The sequence below is a fragment of the Portunus trituberculatus genome, chromosome 40 (genome assembly GCF_017591435.1).
Source record: "Portunus trituberculatus isolate SZX2019 chromosome 40, ASM1759143v1, whole genome shotgun sequence".
Classification (NCBI taxonomy): Eukaryota; Metazoa; Arthropoda; class Malacostraca; order Decapoda; family Portunidae; genus Portunus; species Portunus trituberculatus.
Genome location: NC_059294.1, coordinates 28,510,697 through 28,535,311, shown reverse-complemented (window position 1 = coordinate 28,535,311; position 24,615 = coordinate 28,510,697). Strand labels below are relative to the sequence as shown.

The 24,615-nt window shown below is 43.5% G+C and overlaps 1 protein-coding gene across 1 annotated transcript in view; it reads right to left on the bottom strand.

The window, feature by feature from the left end:
* LOC123516338 (protein Wnt-5b-like) overlaps positions 1 to 23,962 on the bottom strand; it is a 655,489-nt gene extending 631,527 nt beyond the window's left edge. The window contains exon 1 of the mRNA XM_045275614.1: positions 22,419 to 23,962. The gene's annotated coding sequence lies outside the window, so the exon portion shown is untranslated. The remainder of the gene's footprint in view (positions 1 to 22,418) is intronic.
* Positions 23,963 to 24,615: the final 653 nt, after the last annotated feature.

Genomic DNA, 24,615 nt, shown 5'->3' with positions numbered 1-24,615 from the left:
GGAAGAAAAAGGGCAAAGGAAAAAGAAAAAGAAAGAAAGGGCGAGAGATGTAAGAAGATGAAGAAAAAAAGGAAAAATAGCAAATGAACTTGGAAATGAAGGGAGAAATCAATGATTGGTGGAAAAAAAGAAGAAAAAGAAGGAAGAAACGAGACAAAAGGAAAAAAAAGAAAGGGCGAGAGATGTAAGAGGATGAAGAAAAAAGGAAAAAGAGCAAGAGAAATGAAGGCAGAATTCAATGAGACTGTTGAGAAAAGAATTAAATGAAGGAAAAAAGAAGTAAAAGAAAAACAAAGAAAGAGCGGGAAATGTAAAAGGAAGATCAAGAAAGCAAAAAGCAAAAGGACTTAGTGATGAAGGATGAAGGAAATGAGACAAAAAAAAAAGAAAAAAAACCTACACTAACATGAAAAACGAAAATCGAAAAGAAGGAAAAAAAAAAAACGAAAAAGAATATAGTCTAATTAACACACTGATAAGGAAAAAAATCAAGAAAACGATGAAATAAAGAAAATAAGACACAAAAACAATATACCCAACACACTCAAAGAACCACACACGATAAGAACATGGAAAAGAAAAGAAAAAAACGCAAAAAAAATAAAATACGAAGAGCATCTCAATTAGTACAAACTTGTCTTCTCACCCAAGGAAGACATCAAGGCAAATACATTCCCTTCCTCCTTCCTTCCTTCCTTTTCTTCCTTCCCTTTTTTCCTTCCTTGTCGCATGGCAGGGAACAACTTGACGGGAGACTGAAAAAAAGGCTTCCAAGTGCGTTGAGGAGGAGGAGGAGGAGGAGGAGGAGTGACAGGTAAGGGAGGGAGGAAGGCAGACACGCTACAGGCAGGTGAAGCGTTCTATAATGTAAACGGGACGTGTGTGTGTGTGTGTGTGTGTGTGTGTGTGTGTGTGTGTGTGTGTGTGTGTGTGTGTGTGTGTGTGTGTGTGTGTGTGTGTGTGTGTGTGTGTGTGTGTGTGTGTGTGTGTGTGTGTGTGTGTGTGTGTGTGTTGGAAGGGGAGAAGAGGGCAAGTCTTGAGAGGAAGGAAGGTACGTTATGTTACCCTGCTGAAGAAAGGACGATGGAGATGGAGAAAGGAAGGAAGGAAGCGAAGAAGAGAGGAGGGGGAGATGAGATGAAGTGTGTTGGTGGAAGCTGTGAGGTGAAGCCAGGCTGTCAGGCGCTGCAAAACGAGATACTGAGGAAGATATAGGGAAGGAAACATGAGGGAATGCAAGACACTATATTAAGAGGTGTGAAAGAAGGTGTTCTGTATGGACAGTGGGTATTAGGATGACAGAAATCAGTGGAGAAGAGGAAGAGAAATCGTTGTTCCGAACCATACAGGCTAATGAAATGTAAAGGGAAAGGGAGAGGGTGTCTGAACAGAGGAAAGAGAGAGACAAGGACGAATTTAGTTAAGCTTCTATGAGAGACAGATGGGAAGAAAACGATCTAAAGGTTTAAACACTCAAGCCAAAATATCAACCCATTCAGGACCATGGCGCATTTCCATATCAATTCTGCTTACTATTTGGTGATTCTATACAGCTTCAGAAACTCGGATGTGGGTGAGATGAAAATAATGAAGACTGTGGCCATTAATCTTCTGCCCTCCATACACCCTTCTTAATGTCAATAAAAATGCTATAATCGTACACAAATCTTAAGGTAAAAAAGTGTCCCATTACTAAAGGGATAAACAAATACATGAACCATATATCGAACCGCCAACAACCTTCTAATCAGCCTATCATCTTATCTTTCACCATCTTGTCTTAAATTCCTCTTAACTTCTATACTCTCTTAAAGACTACGCTTACCAAGAAACAAATCCACACGAAACATTTATCGAGGACTATGAATTGGCTATATTAGACAGAAAAAAGGAGTCGTTGAGAAAAATCCTTAGCGTAGAAAGAGAACGAGTCAATAACATGAGAGACTGCTAAACCGCGCTCTGTTAAAGGGATAAATAGTGAGACTTACAGAACACTGAGGAGAATAATAGCTTGGGTAGTGCTGATCTATGAGTGCCTGAGTGACTGAGGGCTTTGTAAGGAGTGTTTATATGGGTTACAATGTACTGGGTAGGGATGCGAGGTAGCGGTTAGGAGAGGCGTGATAGGGTAGAAGAGATGTAAAGGACTGTGGATGGTATATCAGAGAGAGAGAGAGAGAGAGAGAGAGAGAGAGAGAGAGAGAGAGAGAGAGAGAGAGAGAGAGAGAGAGAGAGAGAGAGAGAGAGAGAGAGAGAGAGAGAGAGAGAGAGAGAGAGAGAGAGAGAGAGAGAGAGAGAGAGAAGGGAGCAAGGGATGTATGTTTACAGGAGAAAGACTGAAAAAAGAAATTGATCTATGCTTATATATTTATAGCTGGCTGACACACACACACACACACACACACACACACACACACACACACACACACACACACACACACACACACACACACACTGCTACAAGCATGGTGGGAATATTTTTACAAGAAGTCGTGGAAAAACAAAACTGGGAGCATGAAAAAAATAATCACAGTGTCAGAGAGAGAGAGAGAGAGAGAGAGAGAGAATCGTGAGAAAATATCCATAAGAGAAAAAACTATCCTTTATTAACCTAATATATCTTATTAAACTGAAGGATAAATATAACTAAGACCTTCCTACACGGAATGCCACCTGGATATATGAGAGAGGGGCCTTGTATCGTCCTGCTTGGGGGCTGCGTGAGAGAAGCGAGGGCCGAGGGGGACTTTAAGGCAGCGAGGGGCGGAGGAAAGGTGACAGGGAGCTGCTGCTGTGTTTCGGCCGACATAATTGTTTAATTTGAACACGCTAGCAGGAGGGGACGATCCGGCACACGACAAGGCGACAACTGCGTGTGTGTGTGCGTGCGTGTGTAGGAAGGAGTGAGGCAAGGGTGGGTGGCACTGGTGGTGACGGCGACAGTGGGTAGATAATGAAGGAAGGTAAGAGAAAGAAAGAGCGAAAGAGAAAAAGGAAGGAAGGAAGAGAAAGAGAGGGAAAGAAAGAGGATAAAATACAAGTGCAATGTGAGGCATGCAGGGACACACACACACACACACACACACACACACACACACACACACACGTGAGAGGCAAAGATAAATATTGGAATCAACAAAAACAGCACAGGTGACACTACCACGTGAATAAAAAGGTGATATTTACGAGTCGCCTGCGTCTATTATTACTTACAACGCTGCGGGGACAACATTATCACCACCACCACCACCACCACCACCACCACCTCCTCCTCCTCGTGCTTCGTTTCCTCCCAAGCCACCACCACCACCACCACCACCACCACCACCACAGCCTTCAGGGTTTCAGGTCCTCACGGTAATTCCCTTCTTTTTTTTTATAGTTTGTTGATTACATTTCGTCTGAGTTGTGTCTTTATGTGGCGGCTCTGCTAGGTAGGGGTCGCCAGGGTTAATTGGCCGCTGTGTGTGTGTGGGGGGGTGTGTGTGTGTGTGTGTGTGTGTGTGTGTGTGTGTGTGTGTGTGTGTGTGTGTGTGTGTGTGTGTGTGTGTGTGTGTGTGTGTGTGTGTGTGTGTGTGTGTGTGTGTGTGTCTGCGTGGGTGGGTTTTCACAGAAGAGAGATTGAAAAAATATCAATCTAGTTGCCTTTTTTTTTGGGGGGACACGTATCTATATCACACACACACACACATACACACACACACACACACACACACACACACACACACACACACACACACTCTCTCTCTCTCTCTCTCTCTCTCTCTCTCTCTCTCTCTCTCTCTCTCTCTGTGCTACACGTCCAACGGGAATAGTTTTACAAGAATCAGTAAATAAATAAATCAGGGCAAAAAAAATTAATAATAGTTTCTCCGGGAATCGAGAGAGAGAGAGAGAGAGAGAGAGAGAGAGAGAGAGAGAGAGAGAGAGAGAGAGAGAGAGAGAGAGAGAGAGAGAGAGAGAGAGAGAGAGAGAGAGAGAGAGAGAGGATTAAGACATGATTATCCACGGCAAAAAGAAAGAAAATAGTCTGTAAATCGCTGGCTAAGCAATAGAGGGACATGAAAAAGACGACCCACAATTGCCAATAAAACCTTGTAAGAGAAGGGGACAGAGCACCGATTTACCTCAATGCTATAACTCACCCTCCCCTCCCTTCCTCCCTCTCCCTCTCCCTCTCCTCTCTCTCTCTCCCTCTCCACCCAGTCACCCCCACCACTCCTCCCCTTCATTATTAGTACCCAAATAACTCCCTGGTCTATGTAAAACCTTTCTTTCAAGCTTTCTTCCCCTCTCTCCTCCTCTCCTCCCCACCTCAACTTACTCCTTACTCCCTTTCATTCTTACTGTTCTTCATTTCACTTTCTCCGTTTCTCTGTGTCACTCTCTCTCTCTAAGCGTGCCAAGCCACCCTCAACAGCCCCCAAACTCCCCTAAACAGCCTCAAACAGCCCCAACGCCCTAACATTAAGCCGCTTACCACAGTCCCCTCTCCCCCAACCCTCAATTCAACACTCCCTTCACTATAATGACGTGCACTCACTCTCCGGGCACGCATCAACACCCCCCACACTCTCCACCCTTACGTCACTACTGATCTCCGTCCCCGCTAACACCACCGCCGCCGCCGCCACCACCACCACCATCACTACAGCTACAAGTTTTTTTTTGTATTTTTATGATTTGATTCTTTTTCGATGTTTGTTTCAGTAGTATATTTGTGTCAGACTGTCGTTATATCTGCACCAGTGGCATTTTCAACACTGCCAATATCACTTCTACTGTTATTATTACTACTGCTACTACTACTACTACTACTACTACTACTACTACTACTACTTCTACTACTACTTCCTTCTATCACAGTTCTTTTATTTTTGTGCTTCACTATTTATACTATTATATTCACCACCACCACCACTACCACTACGACTATCACCAACACCACAACCTTCACCTCAGTAACCTTAACTTCACCTCCTCCACTAAATGAGTACATAAATAAACTAAGACACCATTATCAGCTACCCCACCACACCCTCAACACCACACATCACCACCCCATCATCACCCATAGTGCCGCCTTCTCACCACCAGTGTTATCCAATCATCAAGTCAGCACACCAGTCTCAACTATTCCACCACCACCACCACCACATCCACCACCACCTTTCCAGCGGGTGCGAGAACAACACGAGGGTGGGTATTTATCTTAAGTGATCAGCGGCCACCTCTCACCTCGTCACCTCGCCATTATCTGCACCAGTAAACCCACGCACGCCACGCCACGCCACGCTATGCCACGCTATGCCAGCCAACCCACGCTACGTTACCACCACCATCCTCTTCCTCCTCGTGATTCTCCTCCTCCTCCACCGCCTAACCTCATGTGATCCTGCCTTACTTATGCTACCACTACTACTATCACCTCCACCACCGTGTTCAGAACGCTATGCTCTCTCACGCCTGTTTTCAAAGGTTTTTAGTTGAAGATACTCATGTGTTTAATGATATTTTTGTGGTTCTGGTGATAGATTAGCAAGATTTCTAGTTTATCATAAGGAGAAACTGTCATGAAAACTCTGCCACTCGTCTATAGGGACTTAAAAATTTGTCGAGGTGAGAGAGTAAGGCGTGTTTGAATAATTGCAAGTACCATGATCTATCTTCCTTTCTTCTTGTTCTAGTCACCACAACCGTCACCAGCACTACAACATTATGAACGGCTCCTTCCTTCCTTCCTTCCTTCCTTCCTTCCTTCCTTCCTTCACCTTCTTCAATCTTATAACTATGAAGGTACATAAAATAACATAGTTTGTCAATAACCGTAGGAGTCAGGAAGTCTTGTGCTGGTCTTGTTTCTTCTTTGTGCTCCTTTGTGCTTCTCCTGTACAGTTGCAAGTCATCACCTCCACCACCACCAGCACCACTACCACCACCACCACCACCAGTAAGTCAATCTGAACTGGTCGAGTGACATGGTTTGCCTTCCTCGCTTTGCCTCCTCCTCTTCCTCTTCCTAATCCTCCTTCTTCTCCTCCTCCTCCTCCTCCTCCTCCTCCTCCTCCTCCTCCTCCTTCTCCTATTCTTCTTATTCCTCTCCCTTCTCCTCCTATCATCTCATAACCCTCCACACGGTATGGAAATGAGCTGTTTAGAAAATATAATCACACTCACCACTATCGCCGCCATAACTCACCATCACTGTCACCATTGCCGTCCCTGTCACCATTCCCGTCATTGTACCGCCATCATCGTCATTAATCGCATTGTTCACCACTGTTTTCACCATCCCGATATTGTATTGTTCTGTGAGACATCCCATACACTGGAGGATTAAAATATCTATGCACAAGACATGATTCTCTCTCTCTCTCTCTCTCTCTCTCTCTCTCTCTCTCTCTCTGGAATGAAGGAATAAAGAAGTAATATTCTTTAAACACTCATCTGTTAGTAAGACACACAATTCTAAAGTCTACACAGCAAATCACACCACACACACACACACACACACACACACACACACACACACACACACACACACACACACACACACACACACACACAAGGCACATAGACACAAAACACTACAGATTATCGTATTATATTTCAGACTTCTCTTTTTTTCTATCTTATTATGGACTGGTACCTTCAGTGGGCCTTTTCTCATCGCTGTCATATTTATTGGTCTTGGCTAAAACCACTCTCGCTTGAAAAAAAAGCTTATTCCTCAGGTTTCTCACTCAATTAAACAGATACTAGGAAAATTTACGAGGGGTAGTAAGAATTAAGACCTATTTTAAGGGGCTATTACACTAGGTAAATGTTCCGTGGTCATAAAAATTTGTCCATTATGAAAGCGACTACCACGCGTATGTCTATAGGCTTGAAGGCTTCCTCTAGACAGCTTCCTTTTCCTTCCTAATACTCTAATGACAACCTGGCCACTCTCGCTTCCCCCGCAAGGCACGCCAGCCACACCCACGTCAGCCTCAGGACCAACACCAACAAGATGCACCACTTTCCGAGGACAAGGCCAGCGTCTCACTATCTCGCCCGTTCGCCACCCCTCGCTGTCACCCTCACCTTCATCCGCCGCCCCACGCCGCTGTCCCCTCGCTCCTCGCCCAGGCTGCTCGTAAAAATTTGAATATAATCACCGACCACCTTGTCTCGCTCCATAATTATCGTCAATTAAGCCAGTTTGGGGCCAGGTGAAGGCCGGCGAGGCGGGCAGCAGGACAGTCCCGTGGAGATTCGCGGGCTGATTGCGAGATGACACGATCTGGTGGCTTGTGAGGGTCGTGTCGGCGGTGGAGGCGGCAGTGGCGGCGGTGATGGTGGTGGTGAAGAGTGAAGGGGAGATATATGGAAGGAGAATATGGATGAGAAATAGATAAGGATAAGCAAGGGAAGGGATACATGGAAGGAGAAAGATAATAAGAGAAGAATGAAATATGGGAGGATATATGGAAGGGATGTAATATAAAAGACAAGGAAGAGAGGGAGAAACACAAGGGAACTATATGAAGGAGGTGGAGAGTATAGAATATGGAAGACAAGGAAGAGAGGGAAAAATTGCAAGAGGGAGGATATATGGAAGAAAGAGAGTATGAAGAGGAGGAAGAGAGGAAGAACCACAAAGGGGAGCATATATGGAAGATAGGGAAATATGCAGTACGAGGAAGGGAGGGGGAGAGATGAAGGGGAATATGTAAGGAAAAAGGATATGAAGAAAAGGAAGAGAGGGAGGAAAGCAAAAGAAAACAAAAAGAAGACATAAAATTTCCTCCTGTTTGTCATAAGGTGAGGTATCTGAGGAAGAAGAAAAATAGATAACAGAAGAGAAAAATAAGAACAAGAACTGGAAAAACAAGAGTAAGACCAAAAGAACAAAAAAAAAAAAAAAACAAGAACACACTAAATATATCAATGAAAAAGTGAATCGGATTTTACGATAATAATTTAATACACGTTATCAATAAAACAATTATGTACCATTTCCTAAGATCTCAATCACCACCACCACCACCACCACCACCACCACCACCACCACCACCATCATCACTACCACCACCACCACCATTTCCGCAACCAAGCAAGAAATGAGGCAAAAAAGCTGAATTCAATCTTATTATTCTCATTAGCATAATTAAGAGAGAGAGAGAGAGAGAGAGAGAGAGAGAGAGAGAGAGAGAGAGAGAGAGAGAGAAAGATTAGTTTTTTTCTAATAAACCTTTTTTATATTTATTAGAATTCTTACTATTGTATTCGTCTTGGTGGTATTTAGTCTCTCTCTCTCTCTCTCTCTCTCTCTCTCTCTCTCTCTCTCTCTGGTGCTCCTTCAGTACTATTTTTCTGTACCTTAACCATCTTCGTTCTCTTTCATATTCTTGTTCCTAATATTGTTCATTATTCACTACTTTTACCTTCCTTTTTATTCTTTACCCCCTACATATCTTTGCCTTCTTCACACTATTACCATCTGCTGTTGCTATTACTACTCCCACTACTATTTTCATCGTCATTTCTCCATTTACATCTTTTTCTTCTGCCTTCACACCCTCTCTCTCTCTCTCTCCCTCTCTGCACCCCTACAAAGGCGTGATAAGCAGCTCACTTTACTTGTGGCCGTAAACTTAATAGATCCTCTCAGCACAGTACACATTTTTGCCGAGTTTTTTTAGGGTTCACTCTAAATAAAAGCTTCCTTCCATCTTACTTAAGGAGCCCGATGAGTTATGGGAGGCAGGAGCTAAGGAGGGAAGCAGGGAAGGGTAGGAGGGAGGAATGAAGGGAAGGTTAATGGAAATGGAAGGAGACATGCGAGAGAAGAATGAGGGAAGTGCAATGAAGGGACGAAAGGAGATAAGATGAGGGAGGGAAGGAGAGAGGAGAGATGAACATACAGACAGTGACATGAAGCAGACGGATAGAAAAAAAAAGGAGGTGAAGAGCAAAAAAGAGAAGAGAGAGAGAGAGAGAGAGAGAGAGAGAGAGAGAGAGAGAGAGAGAGAGAGAGAGAGAGAGAGAGAGAGAGAGAGAGAGAGAGAGAGAGAGAGAGAGAGAGAGAGAGAGCAACACAAAAATAAGTATCGCAAGGCCACACGCATCATAAAGTGGAGTGAATGATTGAGAGGCAAGGAAGTAAGACGAAAGACGCAAATTACGAGATCCATCCACAACATTGCTTCACCTTCCTCATTACACTTACACGCCACGATTTCAATATTTCTGCAACTTAATATCATCTCGGATACGGTAAATATTTTTCTACTTTTCCCTCACCTTCATGCATCACCACCACCACCACCACCACCACCACCACCACGCCCTCCCCTTGCTGGCTCATGGCTGGTTGGCTGGCTGGCTCACTCACTCACCCTGCTATTACTGCCTCACTTATTTGAGGATTTGCTTTAACCATTAACTCAAGTAGTGGTGAGATCGTGCAAACATCATTATGTCAGTGGTGTGTGTGTGTGTGTGTGTGTGTGTGTGTGTGTGTGTGTGTGTGTGTGTGTGTGTGTGTGTATTCTCTTAGGTGGGTAAAAATGGGTGTGTTCCGTCTCAAATTTAGTGCATGCTCAGTGAAACATTTAAGTGAAGGTTTCCCACCCACCTTGCTGGGTTGGGTGCAGTATTGCTTCCATTAACACATCCTGAGTGTCTTTTTACCAACCCTTAGTGTTTCTTCTGTTCCCTTTAATATTCTTCAGTGACACGTGTTTGTCAAAATAGCGCACGTCAAGCTTTTCCTTCCCTCAGGCATTCTCTTGACTTTTTTTTTTATCTATTACCGCATTCAGAAACGTCTTGTTCTCTCACCACCAGTATTTTCAAAGGCCACAAATATTATTACTTCGATTCTCAAGAATATTCATCGTCTTAATAATGTAGAAGTTTAAAATTTGTTATTACATTCATTAAACACACTCTTCAAAATCAGTGTATATCTAATTAGAGGCTTTTCAGGGCAGTCGAGTGATTCAGAGGTTCCGAGTCTCCCAGAGGATAGATGGCAGAGAGCAAAGGAGTGTTCTGTCTCATACCCTTTTTTTGTATCTGAACTACTCCCTGAGAAAATCAACAGAAGAAAACTTCATATCATTGTCGTCTTTACTCCGTGCATGATATCAAGCCCAAGGAGTCACTTCTTTCCTGGAGATTTTTTTTTTTTTTTTTTTTTGTCTTCGTTTTTGTTGATCGCTTGGTAGAGTTTGTTTTTTGTCCTCTGTCCTCGTCTTTTGTTGGTCGGCCGTTACGACATGAGAGAATAAGAAAGGGAATCAAGTAATTGACTTTTCCCGTCTCATTTTGTAGATAAAAGTAAACGCACAAAGCTGCACTCTGCTCCCGCCCTTGTTAATTGCTTGTTAGGACACGCGGGATGAAAGTAAATAAGCCTCAACGTAAAATCTAGAAAAAAAACATTTACATCTTGCCTCGTGGATGGATACAAGGATGTACGTACCACGAAAACTTTCTAGGCAGTCCCGTGCGCTTGTTTTTGCGACTCGCCTGATAGGACAGTGAGGAGGCAAGACTGAGGGTAAGGTTTAGTAGAAGTCATGCGTGTCGTGTTTACTCAGTGTGCTGGTAGTAAGTATATATTTCAATGTATATTCGCCTATAATCATACATGCAGTACGTATACAAGATTATTAAACATATACTCTGGTTATCAGCATGGAGTTAGAGCACGATTTTGTTAAACTTTTATATGATGATCCAAAAGTTTTCTTCCTTCACGAGCACGTCAGGTCCTGGAGCGGCGGCGGAGGCTTCCTAACTAACAAGTTCATTGATATCGGACGCTCATTTCACAAGGTACACTTTACGTGCACTCCACCGTTTCTGATACGTATGCTTCTTACATTGTGTGCAGCAAGACATTTTCTCGTCTTACACCTGCACAGCGAGGAACACAAATCTGAGAGAGCCGCCAGCAGTGTTAAGTCTTGCCCACCACTATAATGAGCAACAATTTATACAAATAAGTAACATCAGGTGAACATTAATGGAGTATAAATTCCCGAGGTGTGCTTAGTCTTCTGTGTGTGTGTGTGTGTGTGTGTGTGTGTGTGTGTGTGTGTGTGTGTGTGTGTGTGTGTGTGTGTGTGTGTGTGTGTGTGTGTGTGTGTGTGTGTGTGTGTGTGTGTGTGTGTGCTGTGTTGTGTATTGTGTGTCTTGTAATAATAAGCAGTCAAACCCGATTCCTAGCTTAAATTCACAATGCTTCTTGAGTTTCCTTTGCCTGTGAGCGGCTGGAGAGGCGGCGGCGGCGGCGGTTGGGCGGCACAGAGGGATGAGGGGAGACGAAGGAAGGAGTGTTTGTCCGTTAATCGTTTTTGCGTCTCTGTGGATTCTGTCTTCTGTTTTTTACCCATTTTTTAGCTTCATTCACTTACTTCTCTGTACCTCTACCTATATGTCTGTCTATTTAGGTCTCAACATCTTCTCTGTGTGTGAATTCAATGTTTCTGCCTTTCCATGCGGTAATCTACATGTTTTCCTTTCTATTTTTCTGTCTATCTGCACGTCTATTTCAGTATATGGCATTCTGTCTGCCTGTCTCTCTGTCTCTTTCTCTCTCTCTCTCTCTCTCTCTCTCTCTCTCTCTCTCTCTCTCTCTCTGGGCAAAACCCAAGCGGCGCCTATAAACTTTACGACAGGTTGGCTGGAGCAGGTAATTTACGAGTCCTGAGAGGCAGGCTGCGGGGCGGCGACGAGGCGAGACCTGGCGTGTTGGCGGTGATTACCAGAGAGAGAGAGAGAGAGAGAGAGAGAGAGAGAGAGAGAGAGAGAGAGAGAGACTAGCAGGTGTAGATATAAGGATTTTTTTTTACATCTTGAAAAAAAAAGGACGAACATGTAGGACAATACTGAACAAGGGAAAATTATTATACGGAACATTTAGAAAACAACGACAACAACAACAACAACAACAACAACAACAACAACAAAAACAACAAAGACGACGACGACGACGAAATATAACATGGAAAAATAAACCTTAAACATACAAAACACCGTGGAACAATAACAAGAATAATCACAATAACAACAATAATAAGAATTAGGAAAGAACATCAACATTGAATGAAAAAAAAAGAAAATAAGAGGTAAAAAAAAAAAAAAAATACCGTGAACAGAATGAGAGGTAGAAACGTAGAAAAAAAAGGAATGAACTATGAGAAACACTGAAATTAAACACACACACACACACACACACACACACACACACACACACACACACACACACACACACACACACACAGAAAATAGAAATAAAAGAACAGAGATTAAAATAAAACACGAATTAAATAAAGACGGATGAGAGAGAGAGAGAGAGAGAGAGAGAGAGAGAGAGAGAGAGAGAGAGAGAGAGAGAGAGAGAGAGAGAGAGAGAGAGAGAGAGAGAGAGAGAGAGAGAGAGAGAGAGAGAGAGAGAGAGAGAGAGAGAGAGAGAGAGAGAGAGAGAGAGAGAGAGAGAGTAACAATGAAATACACACGCAACGGTTGAAGGGAAAACATAGAAACGAGTAGATGGAGAGATGAAGTGAGTGAACAGCGGTGTAAAAATAGAAGTTATTGCCACTCGAAACAGGCAGGGCGAAACAGACGAGAGAGAGAGAGAGAGAGAGAGAGAGAGAGAGAGAGAGAGAGAGAGAGAGAGAGAGAGAGAGAATAATAAGAATGGGACATCTACAGGATAAGACAGAATAAGATAAGGAAAAATGAATGAATAAAATACACAGGGAGAAAGATACTAGAGAAATGAAGAATAGAATAAATGAAGACAAAAATAAATCAATCAAAGGAAGAAAGATGAAAACAGATAAAACTTGGAATAAATGGAAAAGGTTGAGATAAATAAACGGAAAACTAATGAAAGAAAAGGAAACATAAATAAGAATAAGGACTACCATTGGAAGATAAAGCAAGAAAGTCACTAGAGACATGAAGATTAAAATAAATGAAAAAAAAAATAAACCAAACAAAGAACGGAAGATGAAAACAGACAAAAAATTGGAATAAATGGAAGGGTAGAGAAAGGATAAACGGAGAAACAAACATAAATAAGAAAAGGACTAACATAGAAAGACAAAAGCAATAGAAAAATGATAGTAGAAAATAGAAAGAGGTAAAAATAGAAAGAAAAATTAAAAGTGAGGGAAAAATAAATAACAGGTGGAATGAAAGATAAGATAAAAGAAAGAAACAATCAGCTACGGATGGAGGGAAAGACGAAGAGGAAGAGGAAGAGGAAGAGACGATGAGTGGATGGCGGAACTGTCTAAAGGAAATATTAGAGAGAAAAAGAAAAGGAAATGTGCTCATAACAGGAATTTTATCCCTGCCATCCTACAACAAATTGGTCTTGGCTCGTATATCTTATTGACTGAACCCCCCCCTTCTCTCTCTCTCTCTCTCTCTCTCTCTCTCTCTCTCTCTCTCTCTGCCATAACCATACGTACCAAAATAAATAAATAGGACAAACACAATTATGACTCTACTCTCTCTCTCTCTCTCTCTCTCTCTCTCTCTCTCTCTCTCTGCCAGAACCACACGTATCAATATAAATAGAACAAACAAATAATTATGAACTCTCTCTCTCTCTCTCTCTCTCTCTCTCTCTCTCTCTCTCTCTCTCTTATGTATCAAGCTAAATAAATGAGAACAAACACGAAATAAGGAAAAACGGATTAAAAAAAAGAGTAGCAAGGGGGAAACTTTACAAATCCGTAAGTGCGCCATTAAATGTACTGCGACCGATTAACTCACACAGATAAACAAACAATTACCCCGAACTTGTCCTGAACGCCCTTAAAACACGGTCACCCTTCCTCCCTCCTTCCCTTCCATACCTCTCTCTCCCCCTCTCCCTCTCTATCTCTTTCTCTCTCTCTCTCTCGTTGCTTCTCCTCTCTTTCCCTTCCCTCTCTTTTATCCCTTCCTCTCTCTCTCTCTCTGGTTTTGTTTATTTTTTTTTTTTTTTTTTTCTCTTTGCTCATTTCCTTGTTTTTTTCTTCGTTTCTTCAGTATATATATTTTTTTATTTCATTTTGTCTTCTTTCCTTTTTTTCATTCATTTTTTTTAATCATTCATTTACTTGTATTTTCTTCATTTTTCTTCAGTAATTCGTCCTTTTCTTCTTTCATTTCGTCTTGTTATTTCTTTTATATATTTTTTTTATCTCTTCCTATTTTTCTTTCTAATAATCTACTCGTTTTAACCCCCTCTCTCTCTCTCTCTCTCTCTCTCTCACACACACACACACACACACACACACACACACACACACTCTCTCTCTCTCTCCCTCCTATGACCGTGCTAAAGGTTAAAGTATCGGAACCAGTGACCTTGAACCAGAGTCTCGTTCCAGGCAATGACATCTGGACCTAACACCACCTTACTGACACTCCTCATTCGGGCAAATACAAAGAGAAAGGCATAAAAATTCAGAATTAAAGGAGAAAAGAGGAAGGTACGTCAGAAATTAGAGGGGAATTATAAAGAATGAGGGATATTCTTGCTAAAACGTAAAATTAGGGAATATCTTAATGAAATTTTGTACAGAGGGAAGAGCAGGTAAAGTAGAACATGTAGTGCTAAATGGGAACAGATAAAGGAGAAAATATGAAGCTACGTCAGAAAATGTGAGGGATATTCTTGCAAAAATTATAAAATGAGGGAATATCTTAATGAAATTTTGTAGAGAGAGAGAGAGAGAGAGAGAGAGAGAGAGAAGAGTTGGTCAAGCAGAACATGTAAAGTGTTGAATGGGAACCGATAAAGACGGAAAAATGAAGGTACGTCAGAAAAATTTGAGGGATATTCTTGGAAAAATTATAAAATTAAGAAATAACTTAATTAAATTTTCTACAGAGGAAGAGCAGGTAAAGCAGAACATGTAAAGTGCTGAATGGGAACCGAAAAAGGAAAAACATGAAGCTACGTCAGAAATCAGTGGGGAAATATAAAAGAATGAGAGTTATTCTTGCTAAAACGTAAAATAAAGGAATACCTTAAAGAAATGTTGTACCAAAGGAAGCAGAACATGTAAAGTGCTAAATAGGAACCGCCTGATGGAAAATAAATAACAACACGGAGGGTAAGATTACGTGACACATGACCCCCTCTCCCACCTCTGAAGGAAAATATTATAAAGAAACATTTAATGCTCGAGAAAATTATATTACGTGAATGGGAGGAACACACCAGCTGAAAATAAACTAAAACAAAATAATGTTGAGAAATGAAATGAAGGGAATAGGACGTGCATAATTAAAGGGAAACTCACTATAAAGATAAAATGAAATAAAAATAATAAATGCACCGTAGAAAAATGGTGAAAAAATAAATAATAAAGGAAATATTATCAAAAATCCGAGAAAAATGTGAAAAAAAAAACATCGAGAAATGAAATGAAGGGAACAGGACGTGCATAATTTAAAGGGAAACTCACTATATAGATAAAATGAAAAAAAGTGTAATAATAATAATAATAATAATAATAATAATAACAAATGCACCGTAGAAAAATGTTAAAAAAATAAATTAAAAGGAAATGCTGCCAAAAAAAAACAAAGAAATATAACAAAAGACAAAAGAGAAAACGATAAACTCACAAAAACACGATAATTAAAAAGAAAACGAATACTAAAATCAAAGAAAAATAAGAAAAAAAATCAGAAAATCAATAAAAGAAAAAAACGAAAAAAAAACGAATACTAAAAAAAGAAAAAATAAGATTAAAAAAAACAACAGAAAATCAATAAACGAAAAAAAAAAGATGATTAAAAAGAAAACGAATAAAAAATCAAAGAAAAAAAAACAAAATCAATAAACTAGAAAAAAAAAAACTATGATTATGAAAAAAAACCGATTAAAACCTCCAGGAAATCAAATAAGAGTGAGAAGACGAGGGAAGGACAGGGAGGGAGTTACTCTTAATAAAGGCAACACAGGGGAGGAAGAATTAAGCAAAGTTCTCCTCTAACATACAACATTAGAACAACACTGGTGGCTTTCCCTCACGACTCCCTCGGCTCACCACCTTCAATGTCTCCCCTTCTGTGACTCCTGCAATCCCTCTCTCTCTCTCTCTCTCTCTCTCTCTCTCTCTCTCTCCCGCCAGGCCTAATAAACACAGGCTCCACAGCAGTCACGGGGCGGAGGGGACGCGAAAGTCGACCTCCAAAACATAAAGGTAAACAATATATTGAGATGCGAACAGAAGAAATTACATTTTTAACAACGGGGGCATGTGTGTGTGTGTGTGTGTGTGTGTGTGTGTGTGTGTGTGTGTGTGTGTGTGTGTGTGTGTGTGTGTGTGTACAAGAATGCATCGTAATTGTATTTCTGTATTTTAACCATTATTCTTTTCTGTCTGTCTGTCTGTCTGTCTGTCTGTTTCTAAATCTCTCTCTCTCTCTCTCTCTCTCTCTCTCTGTGTCTGTCTGTCTGTCTGTCTGTCTGTCTGTCTGTCTGTCTGTCTGTCTGTCTCTCTCTCTCTCTCTCTCTCTCTCTCTCTCTCTCTCTCTCTCTCTCTCTCTCTCTCTCTCACCACACACACACACACACACACACACACACACACACACACACACACACACACACACACACACACACACACACACACACACACACACACACACTGTACATACCGGCACACTTCATATATTTACTATTACGGGATGCATTGGGGCTGTTAGCACGTACAATCATGGTCAGAAGTCTAGTTTTCCTCACACTCATTCAGTTCTCCACCTATAACTCCCATATAAACCACAATAATCCCCTGGTAGACTCATCAGTACTTTAAAATATATTCTAACCAGATAAGGGGTTTGATACTGAAGGTAAACTCACGTACATTAGAGCCTGAAGAGAGTGCTGGGTGTGGCTGGATTTCTGAGCGTCACTGTTTATGCATACTGGATCAGCCAAGACATCTGCAGCGGGCACTGGCCACTGAGGGAACCTGCCTATCGGGGTCAGTATATTCCCATGATCATTTTGGATGCTTAGTGGTCTGCATTTCACCTACAGAATGACGACGCAGTGCTCATGTTATCTATCATCTGGAAGTGCGTGCGTCCTACCAGCGGGATTGTCACTACTACTACTGCCAACGCGTTACCAAATTGATTCCTCTGGTTTTCGTTACGATTATTGTTATTCACCCAGTTATTGTTACTAGCGTTATTAACATTCACACCATCTTTACTCAAACTTGACGTCACTCGTGCAAAAATACTAAAGTTGTAATTTCAGAGGCTTACCACACGTACACGCACACGTACACACGCACGCACACGCACACACTAGGACGTTCAGGTAGGAGGAAGACGAAAAACCAAGAAACACGCACACACACAAACACAAACACAAACACGCAAGCACGCACGCACGCACACACACACACACACACACACACACACACACAGAGAGAGGAGGAGGAGGAAGAGGAGGAAGAGGAGGACTAGAAGAAGAAGAAGAAGAAGAAGAAGAAGAAGAAGAAGAAGAAGAAGAAGAAGAAGAAGAAGAAGAAGAAGAAGAAGAAGCAGAAGAAAAAGAACAAGAAAAGAACAAGAACAAGAACAAGAATAAGAACAAGAACAAGAAGAAGAAGGAAAAGGAGAAAAAGGAGAAGGAGAAGGAAAAGGAGGAGAAGATGGAGAAGGAAAAAGAAAAAGAAAATAAAAGGAGGAGAAAAAGAGAAAGAGGAAGATAAAGAGAAAGAAAAAGAGAAGAAGCAGAAGCAGAAGCAGGAGCAGGAACAGGAGGAAGAGGAGGAAAAGGAGGAAGAGGAGGAGGAGGAGAAGAAGGTGTAGAAAAAAAACGCCACTAAATCTTGGGTGGTCGCGCCATAAATCGTGTCCCGTCCGTGAGCTTACGTCAAATTCCGCTAAATCACCTTTTTTTATCCCACCCTCCTCTGGGCCCCACCTATGTCACTTGGATTGTTGCTTTTTGCCGTTGTTGATTTCGCCTTTATATTTGATGCGTGTCACGGCAGCGGTGGTGGCGGCGGTGATCGTGGCAGTGGCGGTGGAGAAACATGGTGATGGTGATGTGAGTGTATCGCAATGTTGATATTTGAGATAGAGACGAGGAGGAATGAAATTAGAATAGGGAGAGGATAAATTGAGGCGGGAGGAATGAGGAAAAAGGGTAAGATTAGAAGGATGAAAGCTAGAGGATGTAGTATTAGTGGTAGCGGCGGAAGACTTGCAGTGGAGACGGGAGGAGTGGTGTAGTGGACCGAGGAGTAACGGTAGGGATGGTAGGAGTAGAGAAAAGCGAGGAATGAATAATTGTTGGCGGGAGGAGTATTAGTGACAGCGGGAGTAGAAATCAAGACAAGAGGTCTTTTTTTTCTTTCTTTTAATTCCCTCTGACATTTTAATTCCTCCAGGTCATTCCCTCCCGCATGTCTGTGAGTTTAGTTTTCTTTTTTCATCTTTGTTTAATCTCTCTCTCTCTCTCTCTCTCTCTCTCTCTCTCTCTCTCTCTCTCTCTCTCTCACCATTTCATCTTCTTTATATCATTCGTCCTTTTCTTGTATTTCACCTATTCCACTCCTCCTCCTCCTCCTCCTCCTCCTCCTCCTTTCACCATCACTATCATTTTTAGTTCTTTCCCTCAACCACCACTACCACCACCACCACCATCACACGCTATCTCCCTCTATCTCTTGTCTCAGTCTTGTTGCTCGTATCTACTCTGAAGAACGACGGACAAGACATCGGCAGTATCAACACAATCACTGCTGCTGGAAGTGATATCTATCTAAGACCGAGGGGATGATTCTGTCACACACTTGACCCCGTAACATCGTGCGTGCAATGTAGCTACAGTGGCCGGAACTCGTGCAGTGGAGGAAGGAATATAACGGTGAGGAGAGAAGGCATGAATTATTCTCCTCGCGGGCTTGGCAGTGACGGTGATCTATCCACGAACAATAACACTGCCTGATGGAGTTCTTGTGTTGGTGACAGCCGTGTTCTCTCTCCTTAAGGTTCTCACTTCCATTTTCCGTCAATATGTGTGTATATGATTCTATTTTCTTTCTGTATCGGCTTTTCTCTCCTCTATGGACTTTTGCTTGCTTATAATGTACAAATTCATTGTTTCTGCACGTACAGCTTGTTATGTTTACCTCTCTCTCTCTCTCTCTCTCTCTCGTTTCTATTTTTAGCGGTGCATCTCGTTTTTTTTTTTCTCTCTTTCTCTCTCTTCACGTACTATAAAATTTCACGAGCACATGCGATCGAATAAGGCACACTGGTACTCACTATTTACAACCTCCCTTATTGGATACTCCTGCGATAGATGAACTCCATGCAAAATATATGTGTAGCTTTAATTAATATCTCCAGTTTTTGTACACATCAGCTCGGGAGACTTTCGACCGACAGGAATACGATGGCCTGAATAATTTAAGGCTTAACGTCCAACAGCACAAGAACTAGACAAAAATACAAAGCTCTTCACTTTTCTTTCACGTGCGGGAGAGACAAGAGTGATAGGGATGAAATTATACAGTATCCCTTCCACTAATGCGTCGTTGTGGCGGTGGAGGTGGTGGCGGTGGTGGTGGTGGTTCCCGTGGTGGTCGCGGTGGTGTGGTCGTCTCCCGGCGGGACACGACTGACTGAATGATGGGTGAGGGAAATCTTGTTAATCAGCGGAGAGGGAGTGAAAAATGGGCCATGAATACGTGATTACGGAAAGGTAACTTCTACCCTGGGCTACCTGCGAGGGAGGGAGGTAGGGAGAGAGGGAGATGCTCGTAACCTTTGGAGTTGTGCCGAGGTGCTGGACGCCGCCGCTCAGCTAATAACTCACGGCTAAGTACAGTAATGCCTCCACCACGTAATCAGGCAGCCATACATAAGCGGATACATCTGCGTCTGTAATAAAACGTTTACGCCGCCGGCTGTGTTTTGGTTTTCAAGTAACACAGGTGATAGACTCTCTGTATGCGAGTATTAGGCTAGTTTTATACATCCTTTACAACGTTTAAGCCTCTGCTCTAGTCCCACGCTACTCTGATAGTAATACAGATCAAAGAAATATTAACTTTCATTCATACAGCTCGGGATATATAAAGACTTACGAATCCGCTATACTAAGTGAAGCGCGTCACGAATTAGGTTCAGTTCATACATCTTTCATTAAACGCTTTAATCCCACAATTCGGTTTGAAATATCATGCACGGTGATCTTGAAGTCTAAGCGTATAATTAAAGATCCAATACATTCTCTCACTAATTTCAAGGCTACAAAATGCACCAATTTCCATTTTACTATTGCGAAATGAATCCCAGAACACTACTAGTACATTCGGGAGGCTCATCTCAATAACAACATGTACTATACCTCAACTCACCTTCAAATTCTCAACTTTTAATCGGAGGTATACGCTATTCTACTTCAAGGCTGCGGAAGTTGAGTGTTTTAGTACATCAAACACGCTACGAAATACCCACAAAATCTTAATGCCCACAGACCGCCATTTCTTTCCTTTATTTACGAATAGGCCTAACTGTAGATAGAGAGTAAAGGTCTGCCAAGCGTTTCTCTATGAAGATAAAAAGAAACACATAATACCTGAAAAAAAACACGAAGGTAATTTACTTATCTCTAAATGGCCGGTCTTCCTAACCAGAGAGCATTCAAGGCAGGACGAAGGAGGGTGCACAGATAACACGCTGTACCGAAGCTTAGTAACACAGGAAATGGAGTTCTCTTTGGTAATGTCAGACAAGTAATAAGATTTGCACACCTGAGTACTATTTTTTTTCTTGATTTAGGTAGATTCTTTTGATTATTTTATGGAAACTACAATTCTAGGGCTGAGAGTTAGAAGGGACTATGTCAAAAAATGGCCGTTTGTTGATAAGCACGCCACTAAACTCAAAATTCATCAGCCTATCAGTGCTATAATGGCCAATGTCGTCCATGCATCCGGGGAGCTACACTGGCGCTCGTTTCTTGTAATTACCTGATAGTTAATAAAGGATGCAATATTTCATACTTGCTTTTCTCAAAACTGAGATTTTTTTGACATTAGCCCTTATTGTTCTCAGTCCTGGAATTTAAGTGGGCATTTTTTTTTCTAATATTATTTTTTTTTTTTGCCCTTAGTAGTTCTCCTTACATAAAAAAAAAAAAAATGCAATGGTCGCTAATATTGACACTGACCACGCAGATTGTTGTGTTGTATGAATCAACACGTTGTCTACGAACACAACACTACGTAAGAGGTCAAGGAAACTTTACGTGACCCGCACCTAATAGAAGGAACATAATCGCATTACTTACAACACATTTCCTTGTACGTAACTCACAAACTTCTCATTTATAGCAACTACTACTTTTAACACTTAGATACTCGTGCACATAAATATTAACAAACATATGCAAGTGTGTGTGTGTGTGTGTGTGTGTGTGTGTGTGTGTGTGTGTGTGTGTGTGTGTGTGTGTGTGTGTGTGTGTGTGTGTGTGTGTGTGTGTGGTGAGCGAGCGCGTGGGCTGTGATTGTCAGCCCAGCACGGCCAGGCACGTGCTGTGTGATCGACATCGCGTCCGCTCGCATGCCAGCCGCCACGTGCTCGCCCTGCCTGGTGGCGGGTGGCGGCTCACTGCTGCTGTTGCTGCTGCTGCTGCTGCTGCTGCTTCGCCCGCCACTCCCTCACCTGAGTAATTACCTGCGTGGCTCACAACAGGAAGAATCAAGCCTGTGTCCGCCGCGATCTCATTAACCTCGTCGATTTTTGTCAGTCGCTCACAAGAAGTTCATTCGTTTCTCCTGTCGCGGGGAACCAAGACGGAGTGACTCGCGAATTCGAAACGGCGAACGCTAATGAGTTTCTTTTGTGTGGTGGTGCTTCAGGTGAGTCAGGGGAGCTGTGTGGCGGCGGGCATGACGTGGATAATTGTGAGTAACGTTACGTATATACACTTAATCAAGTCTTAACGCAACAACCTCTTACCGCACTAGATTACTACTGAACCCTTCGGAATTATAGATAGGAATGTGAATGTAAGAATGCAAGAGAGTTAATGTCCTTCAAATCACTATCGCCATCCACCATTATATGTGTAACGAGAGAGAAAAACATGCACTTTCAATCCCACACCAACACATTACAGCGCTCTCAGTGCAACCATTTCATCACACACACACACACACACACACACACACACACACACACACACACACACACACACACACACACACACACATCACACAATAAAACAAGTTACATCACCACACATCGGTAAGCCACCAACTGCACTCACAACAACTGCCGGCTACTTTTTTCCCTTCCTGCCTGTGTACCTGTTGTTCCGAGCGGGCGAGTGAAGGTTGCGTTACAGGTGAGAGATCCCTTACCTTGAGAAGCGGGTTCCTCCTCCTCCTTTCTGAGATGCTGCGCCGCTCCCACCTTCGTCCCGTTCGGCGCAAACTCACAAATTGCAGTCTTCTTGAATAACTACAATCGTGTTTCCTCACAGACTCACTCCTCGGTATCAGATTTCCTCGGCGCGCATCAAGCAACACAAGCCACAGGATCACCACACGCGCGCTGAGATTCACTTAAGATGCCACGCGATCTTCTCCGACTTTCCTCAATTCTTCTCTCGTTGGCTCGCGACCTCAACATCCAGACCCTCTTCAAGGGTAGGGTATGTATCCACACCCAGCAGTAACGCCTCTCACTCCTGCTCTAACACGCACACGCCTGCCGCACTGCTCTGTCAGCGGCAAAAGGGAGTGGGCACTTCAGGGCCCCACGACACGCTATTATACCCACGCTTATCACCGGACCGCCTTAATGCTGCACCAAGCGGGGCTATCAAACCCTCGCGCCGTAAAGGTTCGTTTTATACACTTTGCATTAAGTCCATAAATACAACGCACGAGGAGTCACACGCGGCAGATTTGGATCCGATTTACCAAACCCACACAGATTTCCTCCCGGCAGCTCCCGGTACTGGCGTGGTTCGCAACTCGGTTCAAGATCTGATTAGGATTCCTGGCAGACACTCGACTCAGTGAGGCAAGCAAGCCCGTAACATCACGCTTACGTAAGTCAGGTTAAGAGGGTTTTATCCCCAATACCACACACGCACGCACGCACGATCCTAGACAACACCACCTGCCTCGGCGTAACTTGCAAAAAGGAGTCTTCTTTTCGTTCACACACTAACTTGCCTCCGATCCTTCCCGACGAAACGGTGATGCGACAACGACGGGCGTGCTTCCCGCTGCTCAACACTGCGCCCCTGCCTCGCCGCGGGACGCTGAGTGGCTCGGCGTGAAGCGTTCCTCAGTAACCTTGACAACCCTCACGGGGAAGAGTGTGTTCTATTAGGCCAATCCCGCGGTGGCGTTATGCTGCTCCTCGGCCTCAGTCAACACGCGTCACAATGGCACTTGCGGGATTATCCAAACACATGAGCGGTTTCCATGACGGCGATGGTGTCCACTCGGTACTTGACTGACGCGACGCACAAAAAGAACTCACTGACCAGCACACTTGGGCCGCCAGTACCGCCAAGAGAGTCTTTCTGAGTGGCGGCTCCCTTGTCCGGCACACACCTGGCACACGCCCCCCTGTCACCTCAAGCACACGGCAGGTAAACACACTCGGGCGCACGTGTCACACAGATGGGCGTCGAGCACTGTGGTGCCTTGCGTGGCGCAGAGGCTTCCCTTCAGGGCACGGCAGATAAGCAGACCGCTGGGTGACGGAGGGATGGCTAAGAGAACCTAAGATATAGCCGGCGGGGGCAAGCGAGTGAAGAAGGGCGCAGAGAGAGGCCGCTGTGCGTGTGTGCGCCACCAGGTGCGGCGGGCGAGTGGTGAGCTCTGTGGCGGCGGGAGGTGAGCGGGAGGGAAGAAGGGAGGGAGGAGGTTACCGGGTGCCCAACTCGCCTCACCCCGCCCGCGAACCAGACCTGTCACTGCCGCCGCCGCCGCCCCGAGCTGCTTCTCTTCCCGCCGCCGTTGACATCTCCGCCTCCCGCTCCCTCCCCTGCTCCGTCCTGCCACCTGGCCCAACCACCGCCACCATGGCTGACCAGAGAAGAAAATCAAACGTGTATATTTCTTTTGGCAATGTTGGCAGTGCTGTAGAGAGGGAGGGAGTGAGGGAAGAGGAGAGGGAGAAGAGGAGAGGAGGAGCGTCAGGCGTCAGGCAGACTAGTTACCGCGGCTTCTTGGTGAATATTAAGATGTGTTGCCTCGTATTTCAAGCACCCACTGTCCTGGCGGTGAGCGGCTTGTTTTGAGAGAGAGAGAGAGAGAGAGAGAGAGAGAGAGAGAGAGAGAGAGAGAGAGAGAGAGAGAGAGAGAGAGAGAGAGAGAGAGAGAGAGAGAGAGAGAGAGAGAGAGAGAGAGAGAGATTAACAGGCACAAACAAGCACGAACAGAGAGAGAGAGAGAGAGAGAGAGAGAGAGAGAGAGAGAGAGAGAGAGAGAGAGAGAGAGAGAGAGAGAGAGAGAGATTGTGCGTGTGTGTGGGTTTCAAGCATAATTCACCAATAATTCACAACCTGCAAACCACCACCACCACCACCACCGCCAA